The following is a 17,934-nucleotide window of genomic DNA, read 5'->3' as shown; positions in this document are numbered from 1 at the left end:
TTCTTCAACTAAGGAAGATGTTCTCACAACAACTATTTGATTACTCTTAAGTGTAATTCACATAGGAAATGCAGGATAAGCCTTTATTATTTGTTTTTATTTTACCAGATTTTTTGAATAGTAACTTGCTGTCTTAACTATCTCCAAAGGTAAACAGTAATTTTTTTCTAGTTTGAGTATAAATTCCTGGATTTTAAAAAATTTAATGTATTTCAATACATTGCTGACCCTATCCTTTCTGATGTTCTCATTGACCCATTCTTGATCAGTGAAGGCACTTTCAATTTGATTCCTTTGTCTTTTTTTGTTGTTAAACTTTTAAAATGCATACAGAGAAATGCACAAATAATAAGTGTATAGCTCAATGGATTTTTGCAAAATAAACAGACCCATAAAAGCAAATGAGAAAACATTAAAAAGCAAATAAGAAAACCCAGAGGCCCTCTCTTTGCCTCTTGTTGTAACTGTCCTCCCTCCACCTCCCCATCCCCCATCCCTGACTTTTTAGAAGCCACCGTTGACTTCTAACACCAAGCATTAGTATACCAATTTTTTAAACTTTCAGTGAATGGAATCATACAGTATGTGTTTCTATCGAGTTTCTTTTGCTGAACATTATGTGCCGGAGTCATTTACGTTGCTGTGTATAGCAATAGTTCACTCATTCTCATTGGTTTATAGTATGACTTTATGTGAATATACAATAATTTTAACCTATAATTCATGGTACCCATTTTTGGATGTGCTTCTTTTAACATTCTTATACTTGCAATATGGTGAACAAATGTAAGCATTTCTCTTGAGTATATACTTAGGAGTAGAATTGCACTCCCACCAGTAAAGTATGAAAATTTCATTTGCTATACATTCTCCCTAACATTTGATATTTAATGCCTTTTCTGTTATAGCAATAATAGTACTTATGTAATGGTATATCACATTGGAGTTTTACTTTGTATTTGTTTGATAACTAATGAGGTTTTTTCATGTTTATTGCTATTTGTATAATTTGTCAAGTGTCTGTTCTTCACAAGAAGAAAATCCTTTATTCATTTTCTATTGTTATTGTTGGATCTTTGTCTTACTGACTTGCATGAGTTCTTTATATTTTTGGCCTGAAAGTCCTTTGTTGGATATATTTATTGCATATATTTTTCTCCCATTCCGTGGTTGGCCTTTTCTATCCTTAATGGTTTCTTTTGAGGAACAGAAGTTCTTCATCATAATAGAGCTTAGTAGTTTCTCAGTTTGTTTTCCTTTATAGCTAGTGATTTTTGTGTTCTTTTAAGAAATATTTGCTTATCTTAGGGATATGAGGGTGTTCTCTTATTGTTTTCTTACCTTCATACTTACTTTTTATCAATCTGGTGGGATGAAGTTTTGTTATTTTTTTCCCTATGGTTAACCCAGCACCACTTACTGAAATGATTATTCTCATTTTTACCTATTTATCCACTTTAGTGCTAGCAACATCTCTCTTAATTATTTTAGCTTTATCATAGGTCTTGGCCTTAACTATTCTTGACCATTTATCTTTCCAAATACAGTTTAGAAACAACATGTTCAATTTGCAATTTTAAAACAAAGGTGGCCTACTATACACACCATTCTGCACTTTGATTTTTTTTTTCACTTATTTCATTTTGGAGACTTTACTTATATTTTTCACTTATACATTTTGAAGACCTTCCTTGTTTCTTTTTCATCTGCTTACTACTCTTTTGTATAGACGGACCCTACTAACACCTCTCTAGTCTAATTGTTCTCTTTTGAAATTAATGAGAGAATCCACCTTTTTAAGCTATGAATTTTTGGGAAAAAATGAGTCTAAATATATTGCAAGTAAAGATGTAAAAATGAACAAGAACGTAAAGCCCTTTATATTCAATAAAATATTCATGATCTGTTTGGTTAGGTTTTTGCCAATACCTTACTATGTGGTTTCAGGAATCCCTGATTCTATGTAAGAAAATATGTAGGAAACAAAAAATAGGAGTAAACAGAATTTATATTAATTCAAGTCTATGTAATTATTTGAAGCCCAATAGATGCACACCCAAATATTAATCCAAGGCTTTAGAAATGTATTCTTGATAGGTTTTGAGACAATTGTTTAATGTCATCCTAGAATTCAATAATGGGTTTGAAACATTACTCTCATGAAAAACACCAAAAAGAATTAGCTGTGTCTTCCAGGCTACTGTCTGCTGTCCACTGTGATCAAAACGAGCCCCTCTTGGTTCAACTAGCTGCCAGGTTTTGGTGGCCAGATGCAGGACATAGAGATCCTAGTAGTGGTAGAACTGCTATCCATCAGGAGAAGCAAGCTCCCTTGCAAACACTCATAACCTGTCTGTCACATCAATGCACCACCACAGCCTGGAGAGCACAGTGCCCCAGAAGTGAATTGGGAATTTTGACTTTAATCCAGGTGTCCTTTCTGGTATTGTAGATATAGAAGTGGTTATGTAAGCAAGTTTTTTTGCTATTAAAATATTCACCTCCAAAAAGGATCAATTCATTGTTTTCAGAATGAGCACAGAATGATACATTTAGCCCTGGTGAAGGTGAGGAACATGATGTTTTTATAATCTGAGTCTTTTTAACATCTGGCGCCTTCTCCCCTGAGTGCTTGCACACCTTCTCCATCTTGGCTGTGGTTTTCTCCTTCTTGCCCTCTTGCCCGTCTTGCAGGTATGAGGCTGAATGGAGATCCAGGAAGGGAACTGTGTGCAGGAGGGAGCCATCTTGGAAGCAGGTCCCCTCCTGGAAGCAGGACCCCTCCTGGAAGTAGGTTTTTGTGAAAACAGGGCCTGGCACAAGCCCAGGGATGCATTTTAAAAAACAAATTCTAGAAGAGCCTCCACATCACAAGCTTTTAACAAATCCCTAACCTTCACTCTGGACCTAAAACTGCCTCCAGCATTTCTTACGTTTGCCTCACAATATATGGAGAGCAAGCAACATATGTGCTTTCATGTGAGTGTATGTGTATGTATATACATATAGTATGTATATATGTATATAAACATATATACAAATATAAAGTTATCCAGTGTGCAGTGTTTACTCTGTTGACTGCGTAATCCTCATGAATTTCTGTGATGAACTGAGTTTTTACAGGGTGACTTCTGCATCTATCATAATTATTCTTTGCAATATTAATTAGCAGTACATGTCCCTCAGAAATGCATAGTCAAAAAGGTTGGTAAAGAGAAAGATGACAAGGTTGGTAATGATCAGTAGTCTTCCCCTGAAAGCAATGTAGACTGCATTCAAAGAATAAATTAATGCAGACAGGATATTTTAGGTTTACGTTGTTGGATTCTAGGCCATAATGAATTTATTTAAAACAATAAACTGAACCTTGACAGAAGTCCTTTAACTTTATATTATTACCTTGACAATCTATGGTTTTTCCTCTGATTCTTTCTGTTTCTAATAAATGTCCTGAAAGCCCTTTAGAAGAAAATTGCTGAGAACCCATTTGCCTGTGGTTACTAAGAGATTTTTATCTGCCAGTAGAAGAATTTTTCTTGTAAAATACATTGATGTTGGTTGTCACTGCTCTATTTATCCTTGTGATAACTGTCAATATTTTTTCAACTGAGTCACTTCTGCTCTACCGATATTACTTCTGAAATACTCTATTTTTGCTGCCACTGCTGCTGCTATTTATCTCATAAATCATGAGAATGCTATAAAATTGCATAATGGAACCAAACAATTGGATTACATTGGCAATCAAGTGGTTTCTCACAATAAAACTCTATAATTTAATTATTCCATGTTTATATCTAATTTTCTGTTTCCTTTTCCCATTCATTTTTACCACATAGATTTTTTTTGGTGTGTATGCTTGTTAACACTCTATCTCTATTTTTTTGTTACATCCTGGACTCTGTAGCTGACATATGTGTTTGAGATAAAACTATTTCAATGCCATCTCACCACTCAATGTTTAAGGGAGGATTTTGTCAGACAAGCAATATAGGAAGTAAATGGACTGAGCTCTTCACTGGTGTATACCTTCATGAGAAAATTTGGCTACTGAAGTTGTGCTCATAGTTTGTGTGCAATGCAGTTACTATCAAAACATAAACTTGCTGAGTAAAAAGGCACACTCATTTTCATTTTAATAGAGTGTGTTTTTTCATGTTCTAACAAATGTTCAAATGCTTATTCCTGTCTTTTATTTGCTTCATTACCACCCTTCACCTGTTCTAGGAATGAGCAGTTGCCACATTGCCCCATTGTACCGTGTTTTCTAACTAAATTGTCTGGACCATATCTTAGATTTCCCACCATTCTTTAATCTATGAGCAGGATGTATCCCAAAATATCTTCAATACCTCTTTACCGCCTTCTAATCTCTAATAGTTTAAGCATCCCAGCCTTTTATTATTACCCATATTCTCTTCCCCACCCTGCTCAGTTCATCCCTTAATTTGAATCGGTCTCCTACTGATGTGGTTTGGATCTGTGTCCCATCAAATCTCATGTCGAACTGTAATCCCCAGTGTTGGAAGTGGGGTCTTGTGGGGGGTGTTTGGATCATGGGGGTGGATTTCTCATGAATGGTTTAGCACCATCCCCCCTTGGTACTGTTCTCATGATAGTGAGCAAGTTTTCATGAGATCTGGCTGTTTAAAAGCGTGTAGCAACACCCCTTCGCCTCCGCCTTCTCTTTCTTGCTCCTGCTCCTGCACCCCCTTTGCCTTCTGCCATGATTGGAAGCTTCCTGAGGTCTTCCCAGAAAATGAAGCTGCTATGCTTCCTGTTCACCTGCAGAACCATGAGCCAATTAAACCTCTTTCCTTATAAATTAATCAGTCTCAGGTTTTTTTATAGCAATGTGAGAATGGACTAATACACCTACCCACCTTCTCTGCTTTCGAAATGCTTCTACCATGCCCTTTGGAACTCGTGGTCCATTATTTAGCAAACTCCTTTATGAACTTAAGTTAGTCTCTGTTTGTTCCTTTAACTTATGGCCCTGATTAAAAACAACCTACCTGCCAAGGATACCCATTCTTTTCTGCACTCTCACAAGGAAGCCCATAGTCCACCAATCACAAGCTGGCAGAAAGTGAGTTGGGTGCCCTGTTTGTTGCCCAGGGCAGCATCCAAATAATTTCTACTCCTTTCTCCATCAAAAATGAATCCCTTTTGAAGTTCTTGTTGTGTGACTATACCATAGATATTCCTCCTTTTTTTTTTTTTTCCCATCATGATTTAAACCTCTTTATCACTTAGGACTTTCACACTTTGTTCACAGTCTTCCTCTTCACCAGTTTCCTCATCATTCTGGGAGACTTTACTATTCATTTGCTAAACAACACAGCACCCTGAGCCTCTCAGTTCCTTGACTTTCTAATTTCCAAGGATTATCACCAGTAATTGCACAGCTTTGACATCTTGGCTTCAAGCATGCTAGATCTGATAAGCATTTTTATCTTTCTGTCTAATTTACTGTAGCACGTCCGCTCTAATCAACAATTCTTCTCCCATGTTAAGATCATTGATTTGTTACCCATCACTAAAGTCATGCAGTTGCAAACTTCCTTTATCTTCCCCACTCAATAGAACTCTCCTGGTAAAACTCCAACCCTGTGTAAATCTGACTCTGCCTTTTCCACCCTTGCAGCAGCTGAACATACTTGGAGAAAAATAACAGGTCTGCTTGAGAGCGAAAGGTCTTACCTTCCTGCCACCAAATCCACTAACCTACCTGTATATCAGCTCACATTCTTTACCTTCTTTTCTATTATCTTTTTAGCGATGTCGCTGTTTGCATCAAAAGCAAATATTTCTATTGTTTAGGGTCCCATCCATTCTGGCCTTCTTACAGATAACATTTTTATAATGATTTTCTCTTTTTTCCTGCATCTTTAATTTATTAAGTTCTTTTGAATGACCCTCATAAGCATACAGGGCATAATAATAGTCCCTATCTTAAAAAACTACTCTGGATTCCCTTTTGATGTCATGTACCTTTTCAGAAAACCATTTTATTCCTCTCCTTTCCGACACAGCAAGTCTACTAAAAATAGTCGTCTCCATTTCCTCACTTTTCAATCTTTATTTGATCGATTTTTTCCTCTCTACCTGTCCTATAAAACTGCTTTTCTCTACATGGTTACTGTTGTGCCATATCCTGGAATTCTTTATTTTTTTTATTTTTTATTTTTTATTATACTTTAAGTTCTAGGGTACATGTGCATAACGTGCAGGTTTGTTACATATGTATACTTGTGCCATGTTGGTGTGCTGCACCCATCAACTCGTCAGCACCCATCAAGTCATCATTTATATCATGTATAACTCCCCAATGCAATTCCTCCCCCCTCCCCCCTCCTCATGATAGGCCCCAGTGTGTGATGTTCCCCTTCCTGAGTCCAAGTTTCCTCATTGTTCAGTTCCCACCTATGAGTGAGAACATGCGGTGTTTGTTTTTCTCTTCTTGTGATAGTTTGCTAAGAATGATGGTTTCCAGCTGCATCCATGTCCCTACAAAGGATGCAAACTCATCCTTTTTTATGGCTGCATAGTATTCCATGGTGTATATTACGTCCTCTCAATGAATTTGAAGATATTCTTTGGATGCTGCTTCTCTTGGATTTGGTGATGTCACAACTTAGGTTTCTTTTTTTTCCCCCTTGAACAAGGTGGAACCTCATTTCCTTCCACCTTTGTTCATTTAATCATGAAATACAGACTGGAGTTCATTGACATAGAAAGCTCACTGGAGTGAAACCACAGCTTGCAAGAGCTAAGAGATGTGAAGGAGAGATGTTGTTAATATTCTACTATTCAGGAGTCCCAGAAGGCAAGAACAAAGAGAATGGAAAGCAGACAATTACCAAAGTAGAAGTAATAGTAGAAAACGTTCCCTACCTGCTGACTGCCCTAGGCGACCCTCCTGCCTCCAATATTATATGCTTTCAAGCTTGGAGCTTTCCAAAACTACTTTCATCTTTTACAGTATAACTTGAGGGAATTGAGTTTCCTACTATAATCCTCACAATTAAATGCTTAAAATGAAATAAAAATGCCACATGAATCATTGGTCAAAAAGAAAGGATAAGATAACATTAAGATATATTCATGCATGAAATTTATGGGATGTATTAGCTACCTATTGCTGTATAACAAATTATTCCTGAAGCTAGCAGCTTAAAATAGCAAACATTTATTATCTTATATAGTTTCTCAGGGCCAGGAACCTGCCAGTGGCTTTGCTGGGTGGCTCTGATTCAGTCTCTTATGAGGTTGCATTATCAAAACAGTTTCCATCAGTTAGACAGAAGTTTAGCTACACAGCACTGGGAAGCACACACTCTAAGTGGATGGAGAAAATGAGTTTAGATCAGCTTTTCCCGCACTGTGTTCTGGGGGAAACTGGTTTCCCAAAATGTTTCTTCCAAAGAGCATTCTGGAGCCTAAAAAGAGTGGGGAACACCTCGGCACTCACTCCTTCTAGAAATGTACATACAAAAGGCTCTGCGAGAAGTTCTGAGGCAAAGAATGCATCCACTTAACTTGGTGAATTCAGCATTTTCCCACCTTTTGTCTAAGGAACTTCTTTATTTTTTTGTTAAGATATATCTCTTCTTCCCTACCCCAGATGCCTCTTGTCATTTCATTAAGGAAAGCAATAGTTGTCCCATGTGGGTGTTTAAGAAGACAACATTAGAATTCTGTCATTTTACATTTTATTTTTCTGATATTTATAATATAAATAATACATTAGCACAGTAAATATATATATATAGTTTATTAGCAGATAAACTATATATATATTAAGAATGTAAGCACCACATTTTATACTGATGGAGTCTACTGCTGTGTAGAATAAATCTGTCCTCCTTAGCACTTAAATCAGGTGAGAGGAATCTGACTGCCCAGCCTCTGCCACTACAAGCTCAGCCCTCCCTAACCCCACTAGTGTACTTACCCTACCAGCAACAAAAATGTATTGTTGGCCAGGCACGGTGGCTCACATCTGTAATCCTAGCACTTTGGGAGGCCAAGGCAGGTGGATCAGCTGAGGTTGGGAGTTTGAGACCAGTCAGACCAACATGAGGAAACTCCATCTGTACTAAAAATACAAAATTAGCTGGGTGTGGTGGCACATGCCTGTAATCCCAGCTACTCAGGAGGCTGAGGCAGGAGAATCCCTTGAACCCGGGAGGTGGAGGTTGTGGTGAGCCAATATCGCGCCACTGCACTCCAGCCTGGGCAACAAGAGAGAAACTCTGTCTCAAAAAAAAAAAAAAAGTATTGTTCAGTGACAGGACGTTTTCCACTTTGTGCATCTAACATTTGTTTATTTTTTATAGCATTGCCTGATTTAGGATTTTTGTTCTTAAATATCTTAAGCTGGGGCAATATTCATTTCTTCATATTTTCCCCACTTTTTCATTATTTCTCTTACCTCAACCCTAAGTGACTTCTGGAACTTGAGGAGAGATACAGAAGAAAGAGGAAAGGGAAAGCAAAACTGAGACGGAAGGCAGTTTGGAGCAGCAGCAGGGTCTGTGGCAGAGGTGAAGGAATATTTTCTATAAGCTTCTCACTAGTCTGCAGTCCCCCGTACGACGTCGAACCTGGAGACATACAGGTTACTTACGGTGGCTGCAGATGTAGGGCCACCCTGCATTTTAAACATAAAGGCCAGATGGTTGAACTTGCATTGTTCTTTGTGGAATCATAACCAGCCCCATTTCTCCTGTTCTAATTGATACCTGGCATGGCTCTGGCACTTTATTCAACTCAGAACATGGAAAATCAGACTATTTCTAAATTATTTCCCCATCCTTTTTTAGTCCTCAAAGCCTGGAGTATAAGGGACCTCAGAGCTAAGAGCGGAAGAGTCATTTCTGGGTTTGTCTTACCTTCTTCCCAATCTTCGTTCTTGCCCTCCCCCGCTCCCTGTCAACAAGTGCTTCCTCTCTGTCTGCATGGCAGCAGCTCTCTCTTTGTCTCTTGCCAAATCTTCTTCCTCCTTGTCGTTCTTTCCTCCTTGCTCTGTGCCTCCCTGCCAAAGTAGAAAAAGGAAACAAAAAAGATGAGGAGGGGGAGGACGCATGAGTGAGAAAACCCAGGCCGTTGTGACTTACCAAGGATTTTTGTCAAAGATGAAAGTGTCAACATGTACCAGATAGAAATGGAAAATGGTGCTTTAAAGTAGGAACATGTGTTTTACTTTAGAAAAGTAAAAATTGCAGAGGATTATTTTCTTCTATTTCATTTGCTCTCTTTCTCCTTGATTTTAGATGGAGGCAACACAAAATAAGCAGTATGGGATTCATTTCTCACTGCTTTAGGTGCTGTATTTCCTTCTAAAACTTGAAAAATCCAGAATTCCCAAACAAATCTGGCCCCCAGGATCTGGGATGAGTACCTGCACTGCTGCTGTCCTCCTTCAGGCCCCATCCACTCTGGACTTGATTCAAAGAGCCTCCTCCTGCCCATTCTCCTTCCTTCCACTCTGCTGCTCTTCAGTCTGTTCTGAACACTGCGGCTAGAGCAGTGTTAACAACTCAGTGAAATCAGGTCACTCTTGTGCTCAAAGCCCTCCTGTGTAGAAGAACCATGTCCTTCCAGAGACCTGCAGAGGTCCCTGGGACTCACTCCTGCCTCTCTGACCTCAGCCCTTCCTGCTTCCTTGCTGTGGCTGAGCAGGCCTGAGAGGCACACGCGGTTTCTGCCTCAGTGCCTTTGGCTCTGCTCTTTCCTCTGCCTGTTACTCTTTCCTTTCTGGTACCTGAAGTCTAGCTGCCTCATGTGGGGTGGTCTGCACAGCAGTGATACCTTCCTAGTGAGGGCTTCACCTGGGCACCCCCCTACCCAGGCTCCCTCACACCTTCTTCTTAGCACTTACCAGCATTCATTTAAAAATTATCTTAGGGATAAAAGTGATTTTGATTTCTTTTTGGACATCAGGACAACTTTCCTTGAATATATTTGGCCTCTATTCTGAAATTTTTGCCTCACAGCTGCTCTAAGTGGAAATTTCATTCCATGCTTAAGAAGGGTGGATCACGAGGTCAGGAGATCGAGACCATCCTGGCTAACACGGTGAAACCCCATCTCTACTAAAAAATACAAAAAAAAAAAAAACTAGCCGGGCAAGGTGGCAGGTGCCTGTAGTCCCAGCTACTCAGGAGACTGAGGCAGGAGAATGGCGTAACCCAGGAGGCGGAGCTTGCAGTGAGCTGAGATCCAGCCACTACACTCCAGCCTGGGCGACAGAGCGAGACTCCATCTCAAAAAAAAAAAAAAAGAATCAGCAGTGAAGTATACATACCATGCTATTACTTATGAATTCATACATCAAGGTTGGAAATAAAATGAATTTATAGATGTGTTTGTGGGTGTGTATGTGTGCGTGTGTAGTTTGTATGTATATATACATACACATATACATATATACACCCCCCTACATATTCAAATTCTGTTGTTTCAAGACTATTCTAGGGCCATTGTCAATTATTCTACATCCCAGTGTTCAGCAAAAACCCGTTTGTAATCACTGCTCATTCATCCACCAGGGTGGGCTAAGTGCCCAAGCCTTTGTTCGTGTGGACCTGGAGGACGTGAATGATAATCATCCTGTGTTTAACCCATCAACCTATGTGACAAGCATCAGTGGTGAGACCCAGCCAGGCACTGAGATCATCAATGTTCTTGCCACTGACCGGGACTCTGGGATATATGGGACAGTGGCTTATGAGCTTGTTCCAGGAGATGTGTCGTCCCTTTTTACCATTGACTCCACCACAGGTACGTGATCTTGGAGTGGTTTTCATCCTTTGGCTATAAAGTTTCTGCTTAACCACTTAACAGCCAGAAAATTAGAAAAAGTGACATTTTTTCAATAATGGGAGTGTCGCAGGACTCACTTTACCTTCCAGCAGGCACTGAAGTATATTGAAAAGGGCTGAGGCTTTGTAGTCTGTCAGACCAGACCTGGATCTCAGTCCCAGCTTTGCCTACTACTGATCTTGTGGTCTTTATTGGCCTCAGTGTCCTTACCTTAAAAGTAGTGTTGGCCTGGTGTGGTGGCTCACGCCTGTAATCCCAGCACTTTCGGGGGCCAGGGCGGGTGGATCACAAGGTCAGGAGTTCAAGACTAGCCTGGCCAAGATGGTGAAACCCTGTCTTTACTTAAAAAAATACAAAAATTAGCCAGACTTAGTGGTACACGCCTGTAATCTCAGCTACTCGGGAGGCTGAGGCAGAGAATTGCTTACACCTGGGAAGCAGAGGTTGCAGTGAGCCGAGATCACGCCACTGCACTCCAGCCTGGGTGACAGAGAGACACCGTCTCAAAAAAAAAAAAAAAAAAAAAAAAAAAGGTAGTGTTATATGGGCTCTGTGGCTGACTCCTATAATCCTAGCTACTTGGGAGGCTGAGATGGGAGGATGGCTCAAGGCCAGGAGTTTGAGGCTGCAGTGAGCTATGAAGCTATGATGAGGCCACTGTCCTCCAGCCTGAGTGACAGAGCAAAACCCTGTCTCCAAAAAAAAACAAAAAACAAAAAAGTAGCACTGATAATACCTATGTTTCAAAGTTTTTGTGAGAGAACTAAAGGCAATAATTTATGTAGAAACAGTTGGCCAGTATTTACCTTGCAAATGTTAATTTCCCTTTATTTGTATGATCATGCCATCTGAGGGTGACTTGAGGGTGACTGAGCCTCATTTTGATGTATTAATAGCTAAGATTAGTGCAAAGACATTTGTACAGGCATCCAAAGTAGATCCTTTTCTTTGTACTCGGTCTGGCATTTCCTTAGTCTCTTTGGGTTTTAGTTTCCTTGTTTTTAAAATGATACCTAAAGCTCCTTTTAGTTCTCTACAACGGTAATTGCATATCTGCCAAGGAAGTCCAGTGGGCAAGCTGTCCTTTAGAAATAATGAATATTTAAGAAGTTACCTTCCATTTTCTATTCATTAGCTTGAATAGAATTTTGTTGCTAACAAAATAATGGTTTAAATATTTGATTATAAGAACATAAAAAAATTTCAAATATATAATATGACATTACAATACCTTTGAGATACTTAGAGATACTCTGGTCCAAAAATGAGGCTGCAAAAAAACAAAACAAAAAAGAATTGTTTTCTTTTGCATTTTTCCACCTGATCCAAACAATGGGTAGAATGTGTTTCTATTGTAATGATAATGATAATGTCAGATGCTACACTAGATATTTTCTGCACATTGTCTTACTGGATCTTCACAACATGCTTTGTAACAGCCATATACAGTAGAAAAAATGATAATTTACACAGGAAATCTAACGTGCTGTGTGAGTGGGCCCTCTCACCCAGCCCCATTAGGTAGAGAGCCGATGCTTCTGCCTGAAAACTGTGCTTTGTCTGGCCAGGGATTAGTTGTTTATACTGGCAGTCTTTGTAAGACAAAACTTTCCTTGCTCAAAATAATACACTGATGTGGCCCTTTTAACATTTCAAAGATCAGAAGAAAATACTTTTGTGGAAAATTAGTCTGCTTAATCTCAGCTTTTTCAAAATTCATCTTAACTGAGGACTTAACTGCCCATCAAATCGTCAGGTCCTCTAAGGCACTAGCATTGCCAAAAATATATAGGTCAGCCAGTAATCAGGGCACAGGATCTAAAAGCATTTCACAGATTGTTTTAAAAAGACATTCACACACTCATCATTCAGTTTCCCCTGGAAGATCTGGAAGAATGAGCTATACCATATTCTGTTTTTAGAAGAGATCTTTCTTGCTGTCCTGGCCGAAGCCAGACTCATGCTTCCCTTCCTGGCAGCGACCATAACACAAATGCCATTGTTAATCGTGGAAAACGCTCTGTGTGGGTCATTATCTTAGGGAGCTTTCATGGAATTTTATTTTTAAGCAAAGACCAAATTTATATGGAAATAGCCTTGGGTTGTTATTGTTGGCCGTTTTGATACCCGTGTATTTAGATTGAAGACATTTCTCAGTCAAATAGTGCTTGGAATTTGGTCGCACTTAATCATAACTCATGAGAAATTCATGAGGCCTGGTAGTGCTTTACTTTAACCTTTAGAAGAGAATGAAAAAACATCGTGACTAGCTATGGGAAAAAGTTGTCCGGTGAACAGGCTGCCCCCAAGTTGAATGGCTGAGTTCTGAAAGTTCATCTGTTGGTTGACAGCAACTGAAAACACATTGTATATAATTATGACATACAAGGTGATGTTCTGATGTGTGTATATTGTGAAGTGATTAAATCAAGCTGGTTAACATATCTATCACCTCTCACACTTAGAACTTTTTGTGGTGAGAATATTTAAGATCTACTCTCTTAGCAACTTTCAAGTATAGAATATATTATTATTAATACATTATTATTAATACTGTAAAATAGATCTTCAGAGCTTACCCTGTCTAACTGAACCTTTGTACCCTTTGGCCAACATCTCCAATTACCCCAGCCCTTGTCAACCACCATTCTACTCTCTGTTTCTATGAGTTCAATATTTCTAAATGCCACATATAAAAGTGAGATCATGCAGTATTTGTCTTTCTGTGCCTGGCTTATTTATTTAGCATAATATCCTTGAGGTTCATCCATTGTTGTCACAAATGATAGGCTGTCCTGTTTTAAGACTGAATAGTACTCTATTGTATATATATATACCACATTTTCATTATCCATTTATCTATGGAGAGACACTTTGGTTGATTCTATATCTTGGCTATTGCGAATAATGCTGCAGTGAACATACTAGTGCAAATATATATCTTTGACATACTGACTGTTTTTTTCATTTGGATATGTACCAGAGGTAGACTTTCTGGGTCATATTTTAGTTCTATTTTTAATTTTTAAAGGAACCTCCATACTTTTTTCCGTAATAACTGTAACACATTTTCTATACAAGGATGTTCTCAAAGAATAGAACAAGAAGCAGTATTAGAATACACAATTGACGCTTGAACAATGCAGAGGGTAGAGATGCTGACCCGCCACATAGTTGAAAATCTGTGCATAACTTCTGACTCCTGCAAAACTTAACTGCTAATAGCCTATTACTGACTGGAAGCCTTACCCATAACATAAATAGTGGGTTAACACATATTTTGTGTGTTTTGTGTGTTTTATACTGTATTCTTACAATAAAGTTAGCTAGAGATGGGAAGTTGCTATTAAGGAAATCATCAAGAAGAGAAAACATATTTACTATTCATTAAGTAAAGGTCTTCATCCTCCTCATCTTCGTGTTGAGATGGCTGAGGAGGAAGAGGAAGGGGAAGGGTTGGTCTTTCAGTCTCGTGGGTGGCGGAGGTGGTAGAGACAGAGGAAGTGAAAGGGCAGGCAGGAGAGGCAGGCATACTTGTAACTGTTATTGAAAAGTATCCGTGTATAAGTGGACTCACGCAGTTCAAACCCATGTTGTTCAAGGCTCAATTGTAGTCTTCTTCTTTGGATATTTTCTTTCAGGAACCTACATAAAGCTCGACTTTCTTGCTTCCATCATATGGCTGGTCTCTACAGAGGCTGCCAATGTAAACACAGTCCTAAGAAAGTGCCCGTACCATATATTTGTGGAATAAATGAATAAATAACATCTAGAAATATTTTAAAAGTATCTTAAATCCTTCCTACAGCCTCCTAAAAATTGCATGGGAGTTTCATTGATATATGGCGCAAAACTTTGTTTAAAATCCTCTTTCTGAATCACAACATGGTAAGTGACTCAATGGCCTATCCCCACGTTTCCTCAAAACTCTCCCTAGAATTTCTCTCCAGCCTACCTATGGTGGTGCTTTACTTTTTCTCACCTCCCTTTGTCTCTGGATTTATTCTATTATCTTCCAAAATAACTCCCTGCCCTTGACAATGGAAATTCTTCAAGCTAGTCTCAACACCTTTTAACTTTCCTTCTTCCTTTTTATCCTAAGTTCTTATATAGGCAGGTTGAGCTGTTGTATCATATGAGAAGAATATTGAGAATTGATGAGCCCATTTATACATTGCTACTTCTTCCTGAATTACTATAGAATTCTCTCTTAGAGATATTCATTTGCACACTGGTTCATTCATTCTTTCATTTTGATGTTTTCTCTATCAGACATGCTATTTGATAAACTTACATGCTTTCTGTTATAGGCTTGTGTTTTCCTGAAGACAAAAGATTTCTCATTGATATGTTATGCCACAACCAAGACTCATGCATTAAAAATAGAGCTCTTTGACTTACTGTGTTCATCTGGTATGAAAAATGTTTTGGAGAAAACTAGAATGGGGTGTGACGATGTAATGGTTGTTTTCTCTTGTGGGTTTATCTTCCTGTTCTGTTTCTGGTTTTCTGGGTTTGTTGTTGGTTCAAAGAACATTTTTGTAAAATGTGTTTAGGCGCCAGGAGAGAGATACTGAATTGAGCCTTCATTTCTCTTATTCTTAGTTCACTGGCTTTCTTTGATGTGGGCACAAGGCAGACCACACTGTTTTGAGTTTTAAAGGGAAGAAACACAAGAGGCATATTTATTAATAGCTCTTTTTTCATGTATTTTTAATCCCATTTTGTGAATTATATGTAGATTTCTTCCTCCATTGTTTGAAGTGCTCTCTTTAGTAACATGAAAAGAGCAGTTCTTCACCTTTGAGGTTTGTCCTATTTATTCTGTAGTTTTACACTGGAAGAAACTACTTTTTTTTCCCAACTTTTATTTTAGATTCAGGGGACACATGTGCAGGTTAAGTTACCTGGGTATATTGCATAATGCTAAGGTTTGAGGTTGGAGGAATTCAGATCATTTTAAGGTAACAGATAGGTTTCAAGCTTTTGTGTTGGTCATTTGTTGTCATCCCAAACTATCTCTTTTATTCGGGCAACCTTTGGTTAAATCTTGTGGTTTGTCTCTTTTTTTTAATAGAAGCATGTTAATGATATAAATGCAAATCAATAAAAATCATAAAGAGAATGTAGCTTATCTATTCAAGGAATAAATGGAAGCCAGTTCATCTATTTGATACATATTTATTCAGTGTTTATGATGCGGCAGGCCGTGTTCTAGGTGTTTGGGATACATCAGTGAATAAAACAGACAAGAATCCCTGCTCCTGTGGCACTTACAGCAACAAGCTTGTGCTGCTTAGCCTTTGTCTGTTCTATGTTTAGTTGTGTACACAAAATCCAAGTTTAGCACTACAGAAAAACAACTAATTAAAAGGATATCAAGCTGCCAGACAAGGGCAGCTGTGCCTCAGTGTTTAGTTGTAATCTTTTGTTTGTATGGGGTGGGTAGATTTTAACATAGACTGTAAGTAATGCCGTACAGATTTGTTTTCTGTATTTCAAGGGCAGATTCTTTTCCAATGTTAGTTTTATGCTCAGATTTTATACCATATAATGATTCTTGTAATTCTTCATGAATGCCACCTTCCCACATTTAACATTGAACATTCTGGTGTATAGTTAATAAATTAATACCACACCTCATTTCATAAGGAATATGAGCCTGTTCCTGCCAAATAAATGATGACTTTCTCTTATTTGCAAGACAGAGTCTAAAATTAATCATGAACACCTAATCAGTGTATGTCACTTTCATAGGAAACAAAAGCATGTTAGAGAATTTCTTCATTAGCTTCTCTAGTACCAGATCACAGACTCATAAAGATGGAAAGACCCTTAAAATAAGCTTCCTCATTTTGTGGAGAAAGAAATTGAGGCTGGAAGGGGTTTGGTGACTTATCTAAAGGTACACTGTTGGTGATGGTGGAATTGGACTTGAATCCCATTCTAAACCTGTGATCTGTTCCTGTGCTGCTCTGTTTTAGTTAATAATACTTTTCAGTGTATTTTCCACGTGTAGCATTGCCTGTTGAGTCTTACATTAATTACATGGGATAAACAAGGCAAATATTTTTATGCTCATCTGCAGATTAAGAGACTGAAGACTAAAAGTCTTAGTGACTTACTCAAAGACACAGTAGTAAATCTGACACTTGAATTTACTTTTTGCACTTCCATTTCAAGGCTTGTTTCATTATTATGACTTAAAAATACATGAAAGATGAAGCTAAGATAAATATAGGTTCTATTGATTCAACTAAATAAGATAGAAAGTGATCTCTCATTGTGACAAGAGTTTCTTTATGAGACTACCTAAACACCAATTATCTGTTGAATTTTATTCACTCTTTCCAATTGAGTGAACTTTTCCAAAACAGGTACATTTTTCTTGAGAATTTTTAAAAATTCTCAATATGAGATAGAATTTCAAATCCATTCTAGTTTTTTCAGCCAATACTACTTAGTCGCTAAGATTTGTGTGCAAAATAAATAGCACAATGTAATCTATTTGGTGAATAAATTTTTATATTCTCACAAACTGAATATAGGACAGACGTCATAAATATCTACAACTAATAAGAAATTGGTATTGAAATCCGATAGTTTTTGGTTTGTATCTGTTTGTGAGAGAACCTCACTTATAAACTCCATATCTGTTGAAAGTCATGCTTTTGTGCTTATTTTTGTTCTTAACTGTTTTATAGCTTACAATTTTAGTAATGAATAATTTTAGTAATGATTTACTGATTATTTTCTAATTAACGAGTTGCTACCTTGGTTAAAAATTCTGTTTTTCCAGGATATTTTATTCTGAAAGTCAGTATTGCTTAGTGGAAGAGAATGATTATATATACACATATATATCTTTAAGTTCGCTTAGTACTGCATCTGTTCAAAAAATTTTTTCATTACAAGTTTCCCCTGTTTAAATTAAAAGTGACAAGATGAAGAGCATAGACAAACATTATATATTATAATTGCCATGTATAAATCCAAGCAGTCATTAAAATAGAAAATAACCAGTGCTCTGTGAATTAATTAACAACATTTTTTAAAGTTAATGTTGGTCCCTGCACTGGTGGTTAATTACCATTTGCAAGTGTC

The 17,934-nt window shown here is 37.9% G+C and overlaps 1 protein-coding gene across 1 annotated transcript in view; it reads left to right on the top strand.

The window, feature by feature from the left end:
• The window catches only part of DCHS2 (dachsous cadherin-related 2), a 273,224-nt gene that overhangs the window by 103,365 nt on the left and 151,925 nt on the right, over window positions 1-17,934 (top strand). The window contains exon 3 of the mRNA XM_033215533.1: window positions 10,557-10,788. The gene's annotated coding sequence lies outside the window, so the exon portion shown is untranslated. The remainder of the gene's footprint in view (window positions 1-10,556; window positions 10,789-17,934) is intronic.

Source organism: Trachypithecus francoisi, unplaced genomic scaffold, assembly GCF_009764315.1.
Source record: "Trachypithecus francoisi isolate TF-2019V2 unplaced genomic scaffold, Tfra_2.0 Lachesis_group1, whole genome shotgun sequence".
NCBI lineage: Eukaryota > Metazoa > Chordata > Mammalia > Primates > Cercopithecidae > Trachypithecus > Trachypithecus francoisi.
The sequence above is the reverse complement of the archived record's forward strand: the minus strand, read 5'-3'. Positions and strand labels throughout refer to the sequence as shown.